Source organism: Patella vulgata, chromosome 2, assembly GCF_932274485.2.
Source record: "Patella vulgata chromosome 2, xgPatVulg1.2, whole genome shotgun sequence".
Taxonomy (NCBI): Eukaryota; Metazoa; Mollusca; class Gastropoda; family Patellidae; genus Patella; species Patella vulgata.
This window is the reverse complement of record NC_065880.2, coordinates 88577803-88602393: the sequence shown is the minus strand read 5'-3', so window position 1 is coordinate 88602393 and position 24591 is coordinate 88577803.

The following is a 24591-nucleotide window of genomic DNA, read 5'->3' as shown; positions in this document are numbered from 1 at the left end:
ATGTCTAGTCGTTCGGATGAGACGAGATTCGAAGGTCCCATGTCCACATAAAAGAGGGCTTGACAAGGACAGCTGTCTAGTCGTTCGGATGGGACGAAAAACCGAGGTCCCGTGTACACATTAGAGTGCACGTAAAAGATCCATTGGAATTCAATATAAGAGTAGGCCGTAGTGCCGCTGCTCGGGCAACATTTTCCACATAGCACACTGTATGACGTACGCCCGTCTTCATTAGCCCAGTCAGTGCAGAACAGTAGAAAGTTAAAGCCCATTTCTTTTCATTTCATTTCATTTCTCTTCTCTCTGCCTCGGTACCTGTCTAAAGTCTTGTCTGACATAGCTAAGGTAGATGTCTAAAGTCTTGTCTGACATAGTTAAGGTAGCTGTCTAAAGACCTAAGCGACACAAACTAGTACATTTCGCAACTAACGTATGTTTCAATTTCATTCCAATAATTCGCTTGCGCGTAGGGGTCTTTGACAATGGGAGGAAACCGGGAGACCCCGAGAAAACCCACGAAGTTGGACAGGCGACCCCACGCCTTGTTACGTACAACCGGGGAATCAAAACCACACCAGTTGACTCAATGACAGACCGTATGATACAGCTCGCACATGTTAACCATCCGGCCATCCAAACCCCGCTTTAAAACCAGAAACAGTAGCTTGTCTCCTCAAAAATGTATTCAAGCAGTACTTAATTCTTTCTCGCTAATAAATCATGTATTTTCCCGTTTCATATATTTTATGAAATTATGTGTTGTCCTGTAGGCTATCAATCTCCTTGACGAAGAACAGGATAATTTCAGTGTCTATAATTATTCCGCTTCCGTGACATTTAAATCAAGGTTCCCTCGGGCTGACCTATACAACAAACTCACCACAAGTGATCTGTTGTAAAAATACATCGAATAAGATTGGTTTTCAATGCAAGACTAGAAACTAACTTTAACTGAAATTGGATTAAACGTCACACAGTTTTATATCAACCGCGATGTTGAAATTAGGTCCTGACCGCCGCGAGATGGTCTAGCCTCAATCTGGTTAAAACACAGATCCTATTTCGTTTCGTTTTTATAGTTCAAAATTTCGTTTTACTTGTCTTTACTACACTTGGATCTGGAAGAGTTGTTATTTAACTCGTGTTCTGAATGGTGTCAGGGATAAGCCAATGAAACGGTCTGTCACGGCGAGCTTTCGGCGTGTTTTGCACGGAACTGTGGGTAATTCACTAGTAACATCAATGCTGATTTATTAATCAAATGTCTGACATCATAGGGTCATAAGTCCGTCTTTTGACCCCTGACGTGACCTATGGCTATAACTTGTCAGATCTTTATGTAGTGTAGGCCATCGAAAGTATAAAAAAACGAAACGAAATATAGATCTGTATTTTAATCCGATTGGTCTAGCCTAGTTTCGATTTCCAACTCACATGTGATCTGGCTGCCATTGGTATACACGAGGCCTCCGCTTTTCGGACGCTCTTTCTTACCGGTCTGGTATCGGTTAGATCTAATTGATAAGGACATCTTCAAGTTTGGTCAAAGGTCACGAGATGTAAACAGTGCTGGCGCTACCCCCAACCCTAATTCTCACCCTAACCCTAACCTACAATCTCGCCCACAATCACATACCCTAACCTTATTTACATCTTAGCGACATTGACGAAAACAGATTTAGCCGCCTGGTACCCATCGGTGAACAGTGCCATGGTACACCCCCCCCCCACCCCGGGTGACATGGGAATATCATACGGAAAGTCCCGAGGAAGGCTCTCCAAGTATAATCCGTGAACATTGCCATGTCACTGTAGTTCCTTGAAGGTGATCATTGTATGGGATGAAATTAAAGGGGGTTTACAGAACGGAGGGTTTGGCGGGGAAAGTCCCGAGGAAGGTTCTCAAAGTATAATCCGTGAACAGTGCCATATCACTGTAGTTCCTCGAAGGTGGCCATTGTATGGAGTGAAATTAAATGGGATTAACAGGACGGAGGGTTTGGCGGGGAAAGTCCCGAGGAAGGTTCTCAAAGTATAATCCGTGAACAGTGCCATATCACTGTAGTTCTTCGAAGGTGGCCATTGTATTGAGTGAAATTAAATGGGATTAACAGGACGGAGGGTCTGGCGGGGACAGTTCCTAGGCGCTCTTTCTTACGGGTCTGTAGTTCCTTGAAGTTGACCATTGTATGGAATGAAATTAAATGGGGTTTACAGAACGGAGGATCTGGTGGGGACAGTGCCTAGTTGTTCGGATGGTACTATAACAACCGAGGTCCTGATTATACATGTACATTCAAATGTACCTTGACGCAAAATATAGCACATCACAATGTATGGTTTATACCCGCCTTCAGCATCTCGGTTGTTCAATGAATATAAGTGGTTTAATGGCCGAGGGCAAACATAAAGTAATATATTGAAACAATACGAGGGACGGAAGTCCCGAGTAGTTTTTTTTACAATATATTACGCAATGTCTTAAGCTCGAGACCATTAAACAACTTAAAATACAGACACTACGCAATGTCTTAAGCTCGAGACCATTAAACGACTTAAAATACAGACACTTGCACATGCTTTGCAATGAAATACGTCACACGGGTCAAAATGTCAACTAGTATAAATAATGTACGCTTGGCACATTGTCTGTTGGATTATTTGAAATAATGGTTCGCCAACATCAAAGGATGAGGTCACATATATATTTTAAATCTATACTAATATTTGTGACTGTCGTTTGTCTGTCTGTTTGTTTGTTTGTCTGTCTGTCTGTTCGGGGTTGGCGGCTAAACTAGGTCTGCCCCGAGTCTGAAATTTGGGGTATAGGGGAAGCTCGGACCGGGGAGTAACATAGGCCAGGTGGCGTTAGGCTACCAGTTCCGATTTCGGAGATATGACCCCCGAGTGAAGCCGGGCATTCTGCTAGTTAGAGATAATGAGTGCCACCTACCTGCCATGTATAGCTGCTACAGTGATAAAAGGGAAACCAAACACACATATACCCAGATCAGCAAACGCCAAGTTTAAAATCAATATACTGCTTCTCATTTTCAATGATTTAAAACGACAATATATCGCCCATACTGCTATATTACCCAGAATTCCAATAAAACCTGAAATAGAGAACCAGGAAAATTATACCCCTCAAACTTCCGACGTGGTTTCCTCTTGTCAGTGGTGCAGAGCAGAGGGCCTGACAAGGACAGCTGTCAAGCCGTTCGGATGGTGTGAAAAACTGAGGTATACACATTGCCGTGCACGTAAAAGACCCCTTGGCATTTGGAATTCGATATAAGAGTAGACCTTAGCGCAGCTGTCTGGGCAAAATTTCCTTCATAACGCACTGTATGAGCAGAACAGTAGGACGTTAAACCCCATTTCATTTCATTTAGTAGTCCCTACTCCTCAAACGAGAAGTAATATGCATGTCCTGCCTCATGTCCAGAACATCCTGAAATGACAGAATTGCAATCGAGTGATGCCAGATTCAGTCCTGTCACAGTACTGTCAGTCTCGACCACAGAGGTAATGTGAGTAGAATCGTGACGTAATTTAAACACAACGAATATGTTTAGGCTGCATGGTTGGTTGAGATATTTTCTTATTCAGTCGACGCATGCGTTGTAGTCCGAAATACCCCTTTTCACTCGATTGTCACTATTTTTGGGATTGAGAGAATTCCATTCTGGAACGTTCAATCGAGTACCCCCTATGGCTACACGGATTGCTTGAAGACATCGATTGTTTTGGTTACACCGACATTCTGAAGTAGGCGGTATTTGAGTATTTGATGTATGATTATATATTTCTGAAGATGGACCTATTTTACCCGCATAATGCAGCTAAATATATCGTTGTTTATGTCGATGCAGACATCTCCAAGTGATCACGGACTGAAAAAGACTGCACAACAATCTTAGATTGCCAAAGGCGGAGCTGTAAGTAAAACAAATTACAAGTTCTAATGATTCTGTAATTTACACTCGTTAACAGCTCCAAACCTATACATATTTGTAATGCACAGATATATCACGGAAATGAGATTAATACTGAAAAACAATGCAAAATATCAAAGGGAATCTGAGAGTTACCTTATTTTTTGAGATAATAATCCATGGGATTGCGATTGTTACTTTAACACTTTGGTTCTTAAGACAATATTAGGTATTTGAAAAATTGTTGCTTCACTCTTTCTATAGAGTCAAATCACACGTACCTAATGAACGTGAATGATATATTTATATATAAAAAAACCCAGTGATATTTTGGTAAAATCCTAACCATTGTCAAAATATCTATCAAATTCTATCTGTTTATTGACCTATGGTTGGTAGACCAAAAAAGGTAATGTTCACCCCCCTGGACTTGGAAAATAGGGAGGTTTATTCCATATTTGGGATGGAAATTAACATCAAGGTCGATCTGTAAGAAATAATTCTGTTAGAAAGCAGCAAAAGTTTTGCAAGCTGGTTTACCAGAATTTCTTTTCTGTTTCTGGTAAACCAGCTGCCAGAACATTTTCTGTTGGTTTACAGAATTATTCTGTCAGAGTATTTTCTGTTCTTTAACATAATTATTTTGCTTAAATGTAAAACAAAATCATGTTAAAAAATAATTTATTTTCTGTAAATGTAATTTTGCAGTCATGAATGTACAAAAACATTAAAAAATTAACAGAAATTAAGAGCAAAAAATCTTGAATGGTTTCAAATTTTGTGATTTCTAAAGACCAGGTTTACTACATTCTCTTCGTCTTCTTGCAAATATTTTGTTACCTTCAATACAATTGCCGCATCACAATTGTATAGGCGTAGGTACATACAGCCGAGGCTAGATGTAGAGTAACGGAAACTGCCGAGGTTTGCCGAGTGATGATACACATTGAAAATCAAGGTGAAGGTCGTCCGATCCTAAATTTTACACTGGGATAATTTTACTGGGATAATTTTCAACAATCCAAATTATCATAATTTTCCAAATCTCGGTTAATGGTGTGGGCATTACAGCCTGGTTTAAACAGTATTTATTTCGAGAATATCATACAATGTAAAAAGCATAAATAATAGAATACAAAAACAAGCCAAGTAGGCGTATATTAATGTGCTTTCTTCTGATTTGGGTGTATACATCATATATATGATACAGACAGAAACTAATTAAATTATTTTAGTTATCGTACAAATAAGCAGATTTTGAATAAATAATCTGATCGGATGATTAATGACGTAGATATATTCATATGCCTTCTTAATTGTAATAAATATATGCTTTCAACAACCGAACAGACAGAAGAAATTTATACCATATAGTCATGCTAATTTCTCGTACCAGACATACGCATTACAAAAAATATTAGCCTCACTATACCTTGAGATGTATAAAACAGATTCATAAATAATTCAACATGTTATTCTAATTTTTTTTTTTTTTTTTTTTTTTTTTTTTTTTTTTTAGAAATAGGGTTTAACGCCCACTAGATACAAACATAGTTCAATTTTATTTCAACAATTCGCTTGCGCGTAGAGGTCTTTAGCAGTGGGAGGAAACCGGAAGTCCCGGAGAAAACCGACGAAGATGGACAGGCGATCCTACTCCTTGTCAGGTACAACCGGACTTCTTGCGCGTAGAGGTCTTTAACAGTAGGAAGAAACCGGAGAACCCGAAGAAAACCCACTAGGATGGATAGGCGGTCTTACTCCTTGTCAGGTACAACCGGACCTCTAATGTTTTTTTGGTTTTTTTTAGAATTGGGGTTTAACTCTTGCGCGTAGAGGTCTTTAACAGTTTGAGGAGAACCCGAAGAAAACCCACGAGGTTGTATAGGCGATATTACTCCTTGTCAGGTACAACTGGACTTCTAATGGTAATCTGTTGAAGCGAGAGAAGATGGCGAACAGTTTAACGTTTACGCTTTAGATCATGTTTTGTCACTGAGTCGAGTGGCTTGGTTTCCATTCCCATTTTGTACGTGACAAGGAGTAGGACCCCCCCCCCCATCTCTATCTCTCCATCTTTCTCAACCCCTCCTCTCTTGTCGTCCTGTAGATAACCGTGTGGGTAGTTTGTTGTTATCCGAAATGACCTAGTTTGTGTCGAGTGGACGTTAAACCCCATTTCTCTCTCTCTCTCTCTCCCTCTCTCTCTCTCTCTCTCTCTCTCTCTCTCTGTCTCTCTTTTTTTCTTTTTGTGCTTATTTTCCAAATAGTGATGTTCATCCTTGGTTTGTCTTTTGACCTAATGGTTGCAGTGTTGTTTGGAATATGTGTTCTTGCCAAATTGATTAACTCGTTTGTGAAGGCGCCACATGAAGTGTCAGTAAAAGTTTTATCAACAATGGTGTTCCATAAGATACTCCCAGCGTCACGTCGTGGTTGGCCAAAGTCAGCCTTATCATAATTCTGTATAGTACGTGCGAAGCTAATTAATTTCAGAAGATGGAAATTTAACTGACAGGATATCATTTGACAGTATTTGCGTGTCATTAATAAGTTAATCTTTCGTCTTAGATGTAGAAACATTTGAAGAGCCCCGGGGAAGAACGATCTAAGTCACTTTTTCAATGAACCCCAGTTAATGGCGCCATCTGGTAGCAAATTGTATAAGCTTTCTGTGGAACAATCTATTGCAGGTAAAAACGACCCGAGTCACATCGAACCAGGGCCCTTCAGAAATGGCCTCCCGTAACCTTTATTTAACATTAATTTGTCCGAAGAGTTGAAGTCAGTTGTTGTACTGGTAATTATGATTTGTACTAAACTTCATTTTGAAGTAATAATGAAACCCACTCGTCAAACATTCTCGTCCAAAAGTCTGTTTTGCCTTTTATGTGAAAAGACAAAAATGTGACTTAGATCATTCTTCCCCTGGAGTCTTCATTTGTATGGAAAGCTCAACCTTGACCTACATACAATCAAAGAATTAGCTTGCACTAACTTTCATACCTTGTTTCGTTTCTCAAAGTTCCCAATGGCAGTCAAAGTGGGTCAGTGGGCAAGACTATGGCCGGCTAACATAGAGCTCCCGTGGTTGATCTTGGTGCTGGCCGAGAAAATTGGTGTTCATCTGAATTTTCTGGCGTGGTTCTCCCTTGTCAGTGGTGCAAGACAGGGAGCCTGGCACAGGACAATGTATAGTCGTTCGGATGGGACGAAAAACCGATGTCCCGTGTGCATATTGGCGTGAACTTAAAAGATCCATTGATAGTTGGAATTCGATATAAGAGTAGGCCCATTGTGCCTCATATTATAGCACACTAATTGGCGTATGCCTGTCTTTACTAGGCCAGTTCGGAGCAGAACATTAGGACGTTAAACCCCATTTCGTTTCAATGATTATCAAGGACTTGGCTGTGACTTTAGTTCTTGCTCTATACCTTAAGAACCCCATTATTTATCAATAACCACTTGTTGAACCATCGTCCTTGACCTTAACCTTTAGACAGTATTGTCCAGAGAATTGGATAACGATACTGAGCAAATAAAGTACCAATAAAAGAAATAATGACTGCTCCCTTAGCTTATTGTAGAACTAACAAAAGATTAAATATGTACTTTACTAAAGGACGATCGAATGGCCATCAATCAATTTCAGTCAAATTGCTCCACTCTGAAACAAGATATTAGCTTTTGAATTTTAGGCTAGCCTTGATCATCATTACTAAAGTCGTTAGGATAAAAAACAAAGTCTCCATTATCCACTTTTACGTTTATTATTTTTTAAAAAAATTAATAATTTAGATAACATTTCAGGCCTAAAAATAGAATAGACCCGCAATAGGCAGATTTAGCTCTTGCATAATGTATGTTTACACGTAACGAGATTTAAGTACTCATCAATCGTTTCTATAAATAAACCCTACAGATTCTAGCACCCTTATAACTGTATAGTTGACAAAAACATGGCTTCATTATTCCGTTTTATATTACATGATAAATAAGTATGACGTTCACTAACTGTCGTCGCGATCGGTGAACCCGGCGAATAATACATCTATTTATAAAACAGGCATTATGCAAGAGGTGAATCTGCCTATTGCAGTTCTTTCTTTACACCTGAAATGTTATATAAACTATTACTTCGACATTTATTAACTTAAAAAGACCATAATTAATTCTCAATTTCATCTTATCTGGTCGATTTTCATTTAGATCTCAATCTGATCTGAGATGGGGTTTAACGTCCACTAGACACAAACTAGGTCATTTCGGGACTAACATATGGTTTAATTTTATTTCAATAATTCGCTTGCGCATAGAGGTCTTTAGCAGTGGGAGGAAACCGGAGGACCCGGAGAAAACCCACGAGGTTGGACAGGCGACCCTACTCCTTGGCACGTACAACCGGGGATTCGAAACCACGCCAGTCGACTAAATGACAGACTTTATGATACAGCGCGCGCACGCTAACCATTCAGCCATCCAACCCCCCAATCTGCTGTTCAACGCCGGTTGATGATTCAACGGGAGCCATGGCGGCTAAGTGGGTAAGACGCTGACTCGCCTGGAGGTCGGGTGTTCGATCCCTGCATTGGCCTAGAAAGTTCATCGGGATTTTCCGGCGTGGTTCCCTCTTGTCAGTGGTGCAGAACAGAGGGCCTGACGACGAAAAACCGAGGTTCCGTGTATACATTGGAATGCACGTAAAAGATCCCTTGGCAGTTGGAATTCGATATAAGAGTAGGCGATAGTGCCGCTGCCCGGCAAAATTTCCCTCAAAGCACACTGTATGGCGTATGCCCGTCGTCAGTAGGATGATTAAACACAAAAATGAATAACCGAGACTTCGTGACAGCGCTAACAATGACAATCGAGGCTACAGTGATTTTAAATAAGGTTGTCTCGGCTTAGAGTGAAGCAATTTGACTGAAATTTTCAGCATATTCCCTTTACATCATCTAGTTTTTAGCTAGAGAGAACTGCCAGCTCTTTACCTAATCTTCCATAATGTAGGCTACCTTTAAGCGTTAAATCCATATCGAAAACAAGGCGAAATAAAACGAAATCGGGTTTAACTTCCCATTTTTCAGATGCAAACGGAGCGATGAAGAAAGGTATACACCACGCTGTGATGGAAAATTATGAGGTATATAAGTAAGATCTGATATTTAATGACGTAAATATAAGTCGGTCTGATAATTAATGACATAAATATAAATCTGATCTGAAAATTTATGAAATGACGTAACTATAAATCGGATCTAATAATTAATGACGTAACTACAGGTCGGATCTAATAGTTAATGACCTAACTATAAGTCAAATCTGGTAATTAATGACGTAACTATAAGTCGGATCTAATAATTAATGACGTAACTATAAGTCAAATCTGGTAATTAATGACGTAACTACAGGTCGGATCTAATAGTTAATGACCTAACTATAAGTCAAATCTGGTAATTAATGACGTAACTATAAGTCGGATCTAATAATTAATGACGTAACTATAAGTCAAATCTGATAATTAATGACGTAACTATAAGTCGGATCTAATAATTAATGACTTAACTATGAGTCGGATGTGCTAATTTATGATAATAAATTAATAGAGTCACGGTGGGTAAGACACGGGCTCCCTTGTCAGTGGTGCAGGACATAGGGCCTCGCAATGTTAGCGGGTTAGTCATTCGGATGGAACGAAAAACCGAGGTCCCGTGTATACATTGGCGTGCACGTAAAAGATCCACCGGCAGTTGGAATTCCATATAAGAGTAGGCCTTAGTGTCGCTGTCCGGGCCAAATTTCCCTCATAGCCCACTATATGGCGTTTGCCGGTCTTCATGAGTACGACGTTAAACCCCATTTCATTTCATTTTTTTTTCATTTTAAAGGTATGACCCTTAATTACTATTATTGGGGGTTGGATGGCCGAATGGTTAGCACGTGCGCGTTGTGTCATTGAGTCAACTGGCGTGGTTTCGATTCCCCACGTGTACGTGACAAGGAGTGGGGCCGCCTGTCCAACGCCGTGGGTTTTCTCCGGGTCCTCCGGTTTCCTCCCACTACTAAAGACATTTCTTTCATTCACTGATTGCAAGATACGGCTATCAGGGGATGCATCAACTAATCTAATTGATCTAAAAGCGAACCTAATGATCCAATGAAAGTTGTCAGAGAGAGATGGGTTTGACGTCCACTCGACACAAACTAGGTCATTTCGAGACTAACAAATGGTTCCATTTTATTTCAATAATTCGCTTGCGCGTAGGGGTAGCCGGTAGCCCACAATTTTGGACAGGCGACCTACTTGTCGTTACGTCCAAGCGGGGAATCGAATTACCACCTTTAAACACTGATTAGCAATTTGTAAGTCTTAAAGAAACGTTTTTCATTGTAGAATATAGCCATTAGTATAAAGGGATTACTCAGGTCAACAAAGATAAATCATTGAAAACTCATTTGAATGAATTTATCTTTAAACAGCCATTATGCAAGAGCTAAGTTTACCTTTTGCGAGTCTTTTTTAAGACTTTAAATGTTTTATGCAGTATCAATATTACCTAAAAAAGTTAAAATACAGACACTATCGAGCACGTGCATTTCAATGAAATACGTCACGCGAGTACAATACGTCACACGGGGCCAAAATTTCACTAGTATAAATAATGTACAGTGCCCGTACCATTATTTGAATTATGGTACACCATCATGAAAGGGTGAAGTCACATCTGTATTTTAAAAACTATTGCCATCAGATAGACCCGGTTTTAAGTAGATTAGAAATGGCCCCGAGTTCACAAGGCATTCTCAGACTTAAGTGAAGAATTTACTCAAAATTGTTCGCCTTATTTGAACTAAAAAATAGCCCCTTATAAAACTTTTGTTGTTTTAATGTATCAAATACATCAATAAGAAAGTATGTGCAAAGTTTTCTGTTTCTGGATCGAAGATATTTCTCATAAACAGTGATTGAAAGTTGAGTAAATTCTTAATTTAAGTCTGAGAATGCTTTGTGAACTCGAGGCCAGGTCAGCCATATTATGATTAAATTTAAAAATGATGAAACGAGGCTAAACCTCGAACAACCAGTACGGTAGTTACAATCAGTGCTCACATCTGGTCAAACCTTCAAAGGCTAATATCTTCGCTCAGAATAAAGTAATTTAAATGAAATTTTAAATATATTCATTTTTCATTATCTATTTTTGAACAATTTTAGCAAAAAACGACCAGCTCTTTATCTAAATCTTACATAATGTATCTTTAAATAAAACGTATCACGTTTATGAATTCCAAAATTTATCTGTATAAAAAAAGGGCATAAATTGTCCTACTGGACTTTTACTCAATTTATGCCTTCGCGTACTCTTTTGTGAATCCATTTACAATAAATAAGAAATATTTTTAAAACAGGATATACTTTTAACAAATTTATTATTTGTCCCTTAACAATTTTAAGCCCTTGTAGAGAGAGCGAGGGAGAGTGAGAGAGAGAGGGGCGAGGTTTGGATTACAACTACCAATGAGAGAGAGAGAGAGAGAGAGAGACGCGGGGTTTGGATACAAGTACCAATGATAAATATTATGACTAATCTAAATGTCGGTTATTATCACATATTACCACGCTATTCTATAAGATATAAACACTGTATGTCACAACTTTCAACTTTTGTATTTGCATAAAGAACAGTCACATGATCACATTATCACTTTCACAATCATTCGTCGCTCTTCGGTGTCAAATCACCAACGGAATGACCGATTACATCATTCATGAGCATTCGTAATCCGGTTTGTCTTTCGGTATGCAACTGATCTGTCGATAGCAACAAATGGTTGTTAACGATCTATAGAACCTCACATAATTTCACCTTTCAAAATTACACAGTCATCTTAACGGTGTTACCGAATGACAAACTGTGATTAATATGGGATGTAATTTACTATAATTATCATTAAAGCAAGCCGTGATCAACGCCTTCTTCAACAGACAATTATGTTCAACAAACAATTTTACACGCAACATGTAATTTGTGTTTATTACATTAACAAAATCGTCCTTCTGTTAGTGTAGAAAGGTTTATCAACTGTCGAGAGAGAGAGAGAGAGAGAGAGAGAGAGATGGGTTAACGTCAACTAGACACAAACTAACACATAGGTCATTTTTATTTCAATAATTAGCTTACGCGTAGGGGTCTTTAGCAGTGAGAGGACACGGGGGGACTCGGAGAAAACCCACGAGGTTGGACAGGCGACCCTATTCCTTGTCACGTACAATTGGGGAATCGAAACCACGACAGTTGACTCAATGACGGACATTATGATACAGCGCGCACCTGCTTACCATTCGGCCATACAACCCCGCAAAAGTTCTTTTAGAATTTAATTTTAAAAGTTAATATTGAGAGTGTAACAGGTATGTATTATTCAAGAGGTAAATCTGTCTATTACATGTCTTTCTTTAGGTCTGAATTGTTATATAAACTATTAATTAGACATTTATTAAAGATACATTAGTTAAGAGTTGGCCATTCTTGCTATAATAATTAGATGACAAAAAAAGAAAATTTTGAAAACTTCAGTCAGATTACTTTGTTCGAAACGGAATTGTCACTGTTAGAAGTTTGGACTAGAAATAGGCATCAATTCTGTCTTCACCGTCTATATGATGGGTTAGTTGTATTTTACGTCCGCTTCCACCGAGGTGATATCGCAGACAATCACCGTCTATAAGAATTGGCGATCTTTTGATTGACAAACGATAACTCCACCCACATATTCTCGATTATCAAGTAACATGCTCAATGGCTATGGTAGTCTCGCGTGGCAGGCTTTTCATTACCAGTTTCCGGTTGTGACATCGGCGAGTAACAGTAAACGTTAGCTTGGTTCGCCATTTATTGATTTAATTTTAAATGGACGAGGCTGTTTAAATCCAAACCGTATCCAAGCCATCCGTGCGGCTACAGGGTTGATTTTAAGCTCTTCGTGTAAATAAAGGTCTAATTAATAATTTCTATAACATCTGAAGCCTAAATAAAGACTTGCAATAGCATATTTAACTCTTGTATAATATATGTTTAACTTGACCATAATCAAATGTCGGTGCCATTTTATCTGTCCGATTTTCATTTGATTTGAATCCGGTCTGTTGATGATTAAATACAAAAATGATGATGGAGGCTAGGCTTAAAATTCAAAAGCTAATAACTCGGCTCTGAGTGGTGCAATTAGACTGAAATTTTCAACATATTCTATTTACATTATCTATTTTTTAAATAGGGCGGTTAACTCTTTATCTAATCCTAAAGTGTATTATTATTTTTGGCTCTGTTTTTTTCTCTCAAAAAAATAGTTAATCGTGCTAATTGTCTTAAAACACCACAAGCCTATGGATGTGTAATATAACTCAGATACTCGGGATGCGTAATGTAACTCACATACTCGGGATGTGTAATATAAACCACATACTAGGGATGGGGAATATAACTCACATACTTGGGATGGGGAATATAACTCACATACTAGTGATTGGGAAAAAACCCCACATACTAGAGATGGGTAATATATCTCGCATACTAGGGAGAGAGAGAGAAATGGGGTTTAACGTCCACTCGACACAAACTAGGTCATTTCGGGACTAACATATGGTTTAATTTTATTTCAATAATTCGCTTGCGCGTAGGGGTCTTTAGCAGTGGGAGGAAACCGGAGGACCCGGAGAAAACCCACGAGGCTGGACAGGCGACCCTACTCCTTGCCACGTACAACCGGGGATTCGAAACCACGCCAGTCGACTCAATGACAGACTTTATGATACAGCGCGCGCACGCTAACCATTCAGCCATCCAACCCCCCGCATACTAGGGATGGGGAATATAACCCACATACTAGTGCTATGTGCTATAACTCACATACTAGGGATCCATAATATAACTCACTAGTGATGGGGAATATAACATACCCAGTCGGAGCAGAACAATAGGAAGTTAAGCCCAATTTCAATTCTATTGTATTAGACAATAACGTAGTTAAAATATTGTGATATATTTATTATCTTTTTATAGTTATATCGTTTATTTTCAGTTTTTTATTGTTTTTACTTGTGTACACCATTACTTATATCGTCTTAGTATTGCATGTATACCACATACTCCTTGCTGTTTTTTAGATGATGAGGGGGGGGGGGATGCCCGAATGGTTAGCACGTGCGCGCCGTATCATAGAGTCTACCATTGAGTCAACTGGCGGGGTTTCGATTCTCCGGTTGTGCGTGCCAAGGAGTAGGGTCGCATGTCCAACCTCGTTGTTTTTCTCCGGGTCCTCTTTGTCCTCCAGTTTCCTCCCACTGCTAATGATCCCTACGAGCAAGCGAATTATTGAAATAAAAATTGAACCATGTGTTAGTCCCGAAATGACCTAGTTTGTGTCGAGTGGACGTTAAACCCAATTTAAGTCATAACAACATAGATTGTTTTGACACCAACGGTTTTAAAAGTAGCAACACCAATAACCCTGGCCAATTGCAAACTAAAGTATTTTTCAAAGAAACCGATACACATCAATTACTGTTAAATAGCTCCTTTCACCCAAAAAATACGTTCTCTGGCTTCATAAAATCTCAGATTCTCCGTTTCCATAGGATATGTACTCAGACTTTGAGTCAGTATGCACGCTGGTATTTAGCAAACTTTGAGAAACGGGATACTCCAAACGCTATCTCCGACGTATAAAAAACAATACTCTAGCTAAACTTGTCGCCAAAGAAACAAACAATATGCAATCAGCAGTTAAAACCAAAACTTGTGGCCAACCAAGATGTCAAACATGCAAAATCATAAACATATCCGACCAATTCCATAACAAAACATCTGGCACACAATTTCCAATATTAGACCAATTTTTATGCAGTAGTTCAAACCTAATTTATCTAATTTCTTGTAAACAATGTGACAAACAATACATAGGGGAGACCCTACATGCACTTCGTGAAAGAATAAAAGTCACCTTTCAGACATAGTCACCAAAAAAGACAAACTGGTCTAAATTTACTTCAACCAAACAAATCATGACATTTCTGATCTTATTGTCACGCCAATAGAAAGACCAACAGCGACTTTAAAACTACAAAAGAAATTAAAACGTTAGGCTAACAAGAGAAAAATTCTGGATTGACAAATTGAAAACAACAGTCCCAGTAGTTCTAAATATTTATACGGCTAGCGCAATAGTCCCTTTTGTAGTCCCATGTAGCGCCTCAATTTTTTTTTTCGTCAGAAACAAAAATACCAGAATACCCCAAGCGCCACCTACGGAAGACCATCAACACCAAAAACCCCCAGCGAAATCAACTTTGTATATAAATCTAATGTATTGTATTTTTTTTTATATAAAACTAGGAAATATCACTAACCAAGTTTTCATCATCCTAGGTCAGTTCTTATGTGGAGATTTATCCTCTCCCCCAAATTCTTAAACCTAACCTACAATCTCGCCAATAAACACGTGCCCTAACCTTATTTACATCTCAGCGACCTTGACAAAAATTAAACTGGCCTTAACAAATAGATTTAACCTCGATGAAAACCAGATGACCGATTAACTCCATTTCATTTGGTTTCGTATTTACGATTCAGAGTCGGATAAACTAACAAAAAAAACCCAAAATAAAATAACAACAGCATGTAATAATAAAAAGAAAACGAATTGAACAAAAAACCCCTCATCATCTGAAATGTAATATGGGTTTATAATGATAGATTAGAATCTATCAAGCGTCAGTTTAAAACGTTTACAATTGATTTTAATTCCGCGGGAAAGATCTAGGTTTGTTTATCGACACGTGTTTATTCAGGGAGAATGGTAAATATAGTTCCTTTGGGAAATATCTTTATTATCGTGTTGAATTATTCAGTGTTAAACGAGCTTATAGACAGATCGTGTTTATTAAACTTCTTGAGAAATTCAATTTTTTTACCTCTTAAAGTATTGTATTGGTGTCTAATCTAAAGCCTGGCGTAGAAGATGGAGAGAGAGAGAGAGAGAGAGAAACATATGGGACTAACATATGGTTCAATTATATTTAAGTAATTCGCTTGCGCGTGGGGTTTCTACGGGTCCTCTGGTTTCCCCCCACTGCTAAATACCCCTATGCGCAAGCGAATTATTAAAATAGAAAAATAAAAACCATATGTTAGTCCCGAATTGACCTAGTTTGTGTCGAGTGGACGTTAAACCGCATCTCTCTCTCTCTCTCTCTCTCTCTCTATCTCTCTCTCTCTGCGCGTAGGGGTCTTTAGCAGTGGGAGGAATGTGGAGGACCCTGAGAAAACCCCACGAGGTTGGACAGGCGATCCTTCTCCTTGTCACGTACATCCGGGGAATCGAAACCACACCAGTTGACTCAATGACAGACCTAATGATACCACGCGCACGCGCTAACCATTCGACCACCCAATCCCTCTATTATTGTAGAGAAGGTAAATGAAATGGGGTTTAACGTCCTACTGCTCTGCTCCTATACTGGGCTAATGAAGACGGGCATACACCATACAGTGTGCTATGAGGGACATTTTGCCCGGGCAGCGGCGCTACGGCCTACTCTTATATCGAATTCCAACTGCCAAGGGATCTTTTACGTGCACGTCAATGTGTAAACGGGACCTCGGTTTTCCGTCCCATCCGAACGACTAGACAGCTGACCTTTTCAGGCCCTCCATCCTGCATCACTGACAAGGGGAAACCACGCCGGAAAATCTGAATGAACTTTCTCGGCCAATGCAGGGGTCGAACACCCGACCTCCAGGCTAGCGAGCCAGCGTCTTACCCACTTAGCCACGTGATACCCCCTGTAGAGAAGTTAGCGTTGATTGAAATAAAAGTACAGTTGACAGTTGTTTCCCATAGATATCATGGGTTTAATGGAACAGTATTGAACAGTACAGATTTCTCTCAGAGGACATTTTTTTAAAAAAAAACCCAATTAGGTTAATCTTTAAAAAATATTCAAAGTAGGCTACAAACAGAACTCAATTAAATACAGATCTATATTTCGTTTCGTTTTTTTTATACTTTCAATGGCCTTACACGACCTGAAGATCTGACAAGTTGTAGTAGGTTGGACAGCCAAGTAAAACGAAAGTTTGAACTATAAAAAACGAAACGAAATAGGATCTGTGTTTTAATCAATTTGTACAGAACGCAGATAGAGAATAATTTAAATGTCTTGTTTTACGTTTAATGTTTTAATTTCTAGGTGCAAATAGTGGGATATTGAATGCTTCCGCCCAAATCCATCTTAATATATAAATGAGTTGTCCTATTTTGATAATTTAAATCTCGTCTCAAGTCTCGGAAAAAAATATGGAGCAGGTCCTGTGACGGATGAATGGTTGAAAGCCATGTTGTTTTTCTTAGTGTTTAACGTCCACTTCCACAAGGGTATCGCAGACAAGTTTTCTTATTTTTTTTTTATAATCTTAGCGCACGCGCAGGGGTCTTTCATGTGTGAGGCAACCGAAGTAATAGGGCCTCTATCTCAAGGGATCGGCACCACGACTGCATGCCAGAGGTGACCGGCGCGAGACTCAAAACAACAAGCCCCCCCCCCAACACACACACGTTGAGAGCCACTCAGATATCGCAGTAAGTGGTGCAGGACGGGAGGTGGGGGTGGGGTGTGATTTCTTATCAAGCCCACCCTGCTGTAAACCTACTATAAACAATAACACGTGAATCATTTGAGAAGTGCTTTTTACGATCCTCAAATTTTTGGGGTATAGGTTCAAAGCGTCGAGAATATGCATTCACTTGATACCCTCACTCCGTTCGTTTGACACCTCCCTCTCTGTTCGGATAATTTGGTGATTTGTCGACAAACAGTATCAGGTCAACTCTATTTATCTCGACGACAACCACTGTCTGAAATACTGCATTTCCGGCAGTCTATTTCTTTCTCAAAATATCGTGGCGAAAATATTCATTTACTTTGATTCACTCACTCCCTTCATTTGACACTTTCCTCTCTGGTCGGATAAACTAGTGATTTGGCAACAAGCGGTATCTGGTAAGCTCTTTTTATCTCGACGATCAGTGCCTGAAACACTGCCAGACTGCATTTCAGGCAGTCTAAATTTCAGATTTTCGGGGGCTTCATTGGGATTCGCAAGTTTGTTCATTTGACCCTACTCCTTGTCACGTACAACCGGGGATTCGAAACCAAGCCAGTTGACTCAATGACAGACTTTATGATACAGCACGCACGTGCTAACCATTCAGCCATCCAACCCCCCCACGGGCTTCGTCGAGGTTCGCATGTTCGTTGGTTTGACACTTTATCTGAATGATTAGTACCTGAAATACTGCCAGGCTGCATTTCCGACAGCCTGTTTTTTTTTTAAAATTCTGGGGGAGACCCCCTACCACCAGTTGAGGTTCGTGCGTTGTCCCCTTAATCTTGGACTTCGCCCAAGCTTTGCCCCTCCAATCACCGGCGTCTGGCGTCGCTACTGACAGTAGGACATAAAACCCCATTTCATTTCATTTCGATATCGCATTAGACTGGTGTAGAAGGGTGGGACGTTAAACCCCATTTCATTTCGTGTGTGTCGAGCACAATATCCTCAAATTAGTTACGCCGGCTGACGGGGTTATTTTCGAGTAAAAACATGTCTGTTCTCAAACGGGGTAAACTGAAGACAAACAGCGTTTCGGGTGGATAATAATCGAGACTGACGGAAATGAAATTAAATGGGGTTTAACGTCCTACTGTTCTGCTCCTATACTGGTCTAATGAAGACGGGCATACGCCATACAGTGTGCTATGAGGAATTTTGCCCAGGCAGCGGCACTATGGTCTCCTGTCATATCGAATTCCACCTGCTAGGGGTGTTTCGTCCCATCCGAACGAATAGACAGCTGTCTTTGTTAGGCCCTCCATTCTGCACCAATGACAATGTGTAAACCACGTCGGAATTCCCCATGAACTTTCTCGGCCAATGCAAGGATCGAATACTCGACCTCCGAGCCACTGCCCTACTCACTTAGCTTTCTGTGTGGGGCGGGGGGGGGGGCGAATGGTTTTAAGCGCGTGCTTATTGTATCATAAGATCTGTCATTGAGTCAAATGGCGTGGTTTCGAATTCCCGGGTTGTACGTGACAAGGAGTAGGGTCACCTGTCCAATCTCATAAGTTTTCTCCGGGATCCTCCGCATTCCTCCCACTGTTAAAGACCCCTACTGCTAAAGACCCCTACTGCTAAAGACCCCTATGTGCAAGCGAATTATTGAAATAAAATTGAACCATATGTTAGTCCCGAAATGACATCGTTTGTGTCGAGTGGACTTTAAACCCATCTCTCTCTCTCTCTCTCTCTCTCTCTCTCTCTCTCTCTCCAAGCTAGCGAGCCAGCGTCTTACCCACTTAGCCACCGTCGTTCCCCGAGGCTGACGATCCAAACTATCGTATCATCGATTGTAAATTAGCTAATGATACTCCTCCATCTTAAATGCCAACTTGATATAAAATTAAGTAGACTTGATCCCAGGAATGTATTAAATTGATCGATACTTCAATGGTCAATTAATTTCACGAGTGGCGGAAATGACATTCGTGATTGTTTTTTTTATTGTCAGAATGTTTCAACATAAAGTTCAATGAATTTTTGTTGTCGTTTTGATTCTAACAGATTGTTTAAATTATTATGGTGTCACTGACCGACGGAGAAGGTTGGAATGGCCTAGTGATCTAGAATGTGGCGCTTCGAACCCTAGCTGGCGGGTCACCTCTGGCTTGCCGTTGTGGTTTCCATCTCCGTTGTGGGTGTATATGGCTTGGCGATAATACCGCCTGCTCAGCGTTGTGGGTTTACTCCGGGTACTTCGATTTCCTCCCACAATAATAATTGTCTGCGATATCACCCTCGGTGGAAGCGGACGTTAAACACGAAGAACAAAACAACCGATGGAAGAAGAACAGTCTTTCAATCGTACAGAAATGAGGTTTAACGTCCCAAATCCCTGCCAAGGCTGTGCTAATGAAGACGTCCGACCCCTACCCTAATCAGACCACAATACACGCTTGCCTTACTAACCGAAACGAAATCAAGTAAACATACATTATGCAAGAGCTAAATCTGTCTATTGCAGGTCTTTCTTTAGGCCTGAGATGTTATCTAAATTATTAATTAGACATTAATTAACTTGTCCAGACCATAATCAACTCTCGATGGCATCGCTAGCCTGCGATGTTTATTGAATTAGGTTCCTATTTGCTGTTCGACTTCCATTCATAATTTAATCATGAAATGGATAATCGAGACTATGTTTTTTATCCTACCGATTTTAGTAATGATGATCGAAGCTAGGCCGAAAATTCAATCGCTAAAATCTCGGTTCATAGTGGATCAATTTGACTGAAATTTTCAGCAAATTCTAGTATCTAGTTTTTAACTATTATAGTGAGAACTGTCAGCTCTTTATATAATCTCCCATAATTTTTCTTTAAGGTTAGAACTATAATAACTCCATTTCTTTTCTTTTTTTTGTAACTCATTAACAACTATATAATAAACAATAATCTTTAAGAAAAACAGCTACTAATTTAATTGGGCGGCGTTTCGAGAGAGAGAGAGAGAGAGATAGAGAGAAAAATGGGGTTTAACGTCCACTCGACACAAACTAGGTCATTTCGGGACTAACATATGGTTTAATTTTATTTCAATAATTCGCTTGCGCGTAGGGGTCTTTAGCAGTGGGAGGAAACCGGAAGACCCGGAGAAAACCCACGTGGTTGGACAGGCGACCCTACTCCTTGTCACGTACAACCGGGGATTCGAAACCACGCCAGTCGACTCAATGACAGACTTTATGATACAGCGCGCACACGCTAACCATTCGGCCATCCAACCCCCGCGGCGTTTCGAAGAGCATTTTCTGAATTATGTACGTAGTTCAATAATACCCTAAATGAACTACATAATATAATGTTATTAACTCGTAATACAAAATGAACTAGATTATGTTTGTTTGTTGAAGCAGGGAACAGTTCCTGTATTTTACTAGTCATTGAATTTTTATCGAATAACAATATTGTTCCTGCATTGTTAAAATAAAGAGAGAGAGAGAGAGATAGATAGAGAGAGAGAGAGAGAGAGAGAGAGATGGGGTTTAACGTCCACTCGACACAGACTAGGTCATTTCGGGACTAACATAATGTATGTTTATGTAACTTCAAGCAATCGTATCTTTGACAAGGTGTGACACTATCCTGTGTCGCGATACCAAACAAAAAGGTCGATGTGACGCAACGGGGACAGATGTAGCTTTGATCAGGAACTTCCAGAAAACGGCCCGTAGGGTGACACTATGATTAATTCAGAACTAACTTTGACTTCAGGTTGTGCATCTGATCAATTAACTCTGGAACATTCTGTGTTTTTATAACTAGGTTTATGCAGTAGAATCTGAACGAGCAGCCACTCCCATTCAGCAACTCAGATTTTATTAAGCGGTCACTCCCGTTAAGCGGCCAGTCATGAAAATTCCCTTGAGTGGCTGCTTAATACAGATTCTACTGTATATCAAATACAGAAAACTACAACATCTACGATAGTTCATTAGGGATTGTTATAACATCTACAAATAAGACTCGGACCTAACTTCTAAAACAGTCTCTATTCCGATATCACAGCCTCTTAGCCGAGGAGGCTGTCGTACGGCTAGGAACGCCGGATGATGTCTTCACCCTAACCTCTATGCCGAGGAAGCTGTGGATATGATGTTCCCCTCGGAACTCCGAATGATGTCTGAAGGGAAATTTAACCCCGCTCTTTCTTATATAGAAAGCATAGATTCGTTAGATATTAGGGCAGGACATTTTGTGGTATGGACACCGTTTTGCGTCAAAATTATTATATTTAATTGGACTATCTGTGCACGAGATGACTGGACGATAGTACCCCCCTTCCAGAAATGGATACTGACATAACTTGTGACAAAGTGATCTATACATGAAGTTGACGTTTAAATTGTGTTCGTTATTTATTTTTAATAAATAAACTGTGGGTGGGAAAGGAATGTGACAAAGTGGTCTACACCTGAAGATGGCGTTTAAACTCTCTATAACTTCTGTTAAGGCCCGATCTTATTAAACATCTAATTTATTCAATATGTTCTTTACAAGCTACACGTGATCCGTGTATAACACTAGACAGAACTTCAAAGAGAATGTATTAGTGGTCAGTGCATCATACCTTGACCCGACAATGACTTCCAAAGAAATATGCAGTGTAATTACAAACACCATAATTTGATAATAAACAATACCATATATGATTATCACTCCTGTCCATCTTCCCTAATTGTTAGACGCTATATCAGCAGGCGTTTACTGACAGCAAGTCAGACATGGAATAGACCTCCTCCCAGTTTATGTCTATTTCATGTTCTCAATAAAGGTCTTATCAATTATGTTGATCTTCTGTTATCAACTATCGGTGAGTTAGTCTAAGACAGTAGTAGAATAATGCAAGGTATTTTACACATCATGTACTTAAAGAATTTCTTCATTAAACAGAACACCTTTCATAGAACTAAAATAACCCCTATAGTATTACAAAGGGACGAATCGTTTTGCGTTTGACAGTTGTTAAAGGGGATTGGATGGCCGAATGGTTAGCGTGTGCGCGTTCAATCATAATGTCTGTCATTGGGTCAGTTGGCGTGGTTTCGATTTCCGGACAGTTGATAAACCTTTCTACTCTCACAGAATGACACTTTGAACGTACTAAACACAAATTACATGTTGCGTGTAAAATTGTCTGTTGAACATAATTATCTGCTGACTAAGGCATTGATCACGACTTGCTTTAATGATAATTATAGTAAATTAAATCCCATAACTATCACAGTTTGTCATTCGGAAACACCGTTTAGATGACTGTGTAATTTTGAAAGGTGAAATTATGTGAGGTTCTATAGATCGTTAACAACCATTTGTTGCTATCGACAGATCAGTTGCACACCGAAAGACAAAACGAGATTACGAATGCTCATGAATGATGTAATCGGTCATACCGTGGGTGATTTGACACTGAAAAGCGACGAATGGTTGTGAAAGTGATAATGAGATCATGTGACTGTTCTTTATGCAAATACAAAAGTTGAAAGTTGAAAGTTGTGACATACATATATATATATAGCGTGGTAATATGTGATAATTACCGACATTTAGATTAGTCATAATATTTATCATTGGTAGTTGTATATAAACCTCGCGTCTTTTAATAATTCTGATAAAAGTAATAAAAGTAATATCTTTTATTCTGTGCAGTGATGCTAACCTATAGGTCGCGTGTTCGATCACTGTACTGGCCGAGAAAGATCATTGGGATTTTCCGGCATGGCTCCCACTTGTCAGAGGTGCAAGACGGAGGGCCTGACAAGGGACAACATACAGTCAATCAGATGGGACGAAATACCGGGGTCATTTGCACACATTGATGTGCACGTAAAAGAAACCTTGACGATTGGAATTCTAAATAAGAGTATAGGCCGTATAGCGTCGCTGTCATGGCAAACGTGTCCTCAGAGCACCTCAATATCAACCCCTAATGACTCAAAGGGACATTAGGTAAAGACCTGACAGTTAAAAAATAGATAATGAAAATATAATATGCTGAATATTTCAGTCAAATTGCTTCACTCTGAAACGAGATATCAGCGATTGAATTTTAGGCTAGCTTCGATCGTCATTACTAACGTTGGTACGATAATAAACAAAGTCTCGATTATCCATTTTTATGTTAAATTATACATCACAATATGTATTCAAATCCACTAAATATCGCAGAATAACGATGACATCGAGAGTTGATTAAGGTCTGGATAACTTAATTAATGTCTAATTAATAATTTAAATAACATTTCAGGTCTAAAGAAAGACTTGCAATAGACATATTTAGCTCTTGCATAATGTATCTTCAACTGAAGGTTGATACGGGAAATACCCAACTTAAAACATCCATGGTTGCGTGTTGCGTCGTATGGTAGATATAGTCTGAAGTCCTGGAGACTATAGATTTGGAGTAAAGAATAACTTATCCACTTTAAAGCAATAAGTCAATTTAGATAAGTAAATACATGTTTATGAAAATATGTGCTACTAGAAGAAGGCCCGGCTTCGCTCGGGGGTCATAACCCCGAAACCGAAAGTGGTAGACTAACGCCACCTGGCCTATGTTACTCCCTGGTCCGAACTACCCCTTTACCCCAAATTTCAGACTCGGGGCAGACCTAGTGTAGCCGCCAACCCCGAACAGACAGACAGACAAACAGACAGACAGACAAACGACAGTCACAAATATTAGTATATACTAGCAGGATACCCGGCTTCGCTCGGGGGTCATAACTACGAAACCGGAAGTAGTAGACTAACGCCACCTGGTCTATGTTACTCCCCGGTCCGAGCTACCCCTATGCCCCAAATTTCAGACTCGGGGCAGACCTAGTGTAGCCGCCAATCCCGAACAGACCGGCTTCGCTCGGGGGTCATAACTTCGAAACTGGAAGTGGTAGACTAACGCCACCTGGCCTATGTTACTCCCCGGTCCGAGCTACTCCTATACCCCAAATTTCAGACTCGGGGCAGACCTAG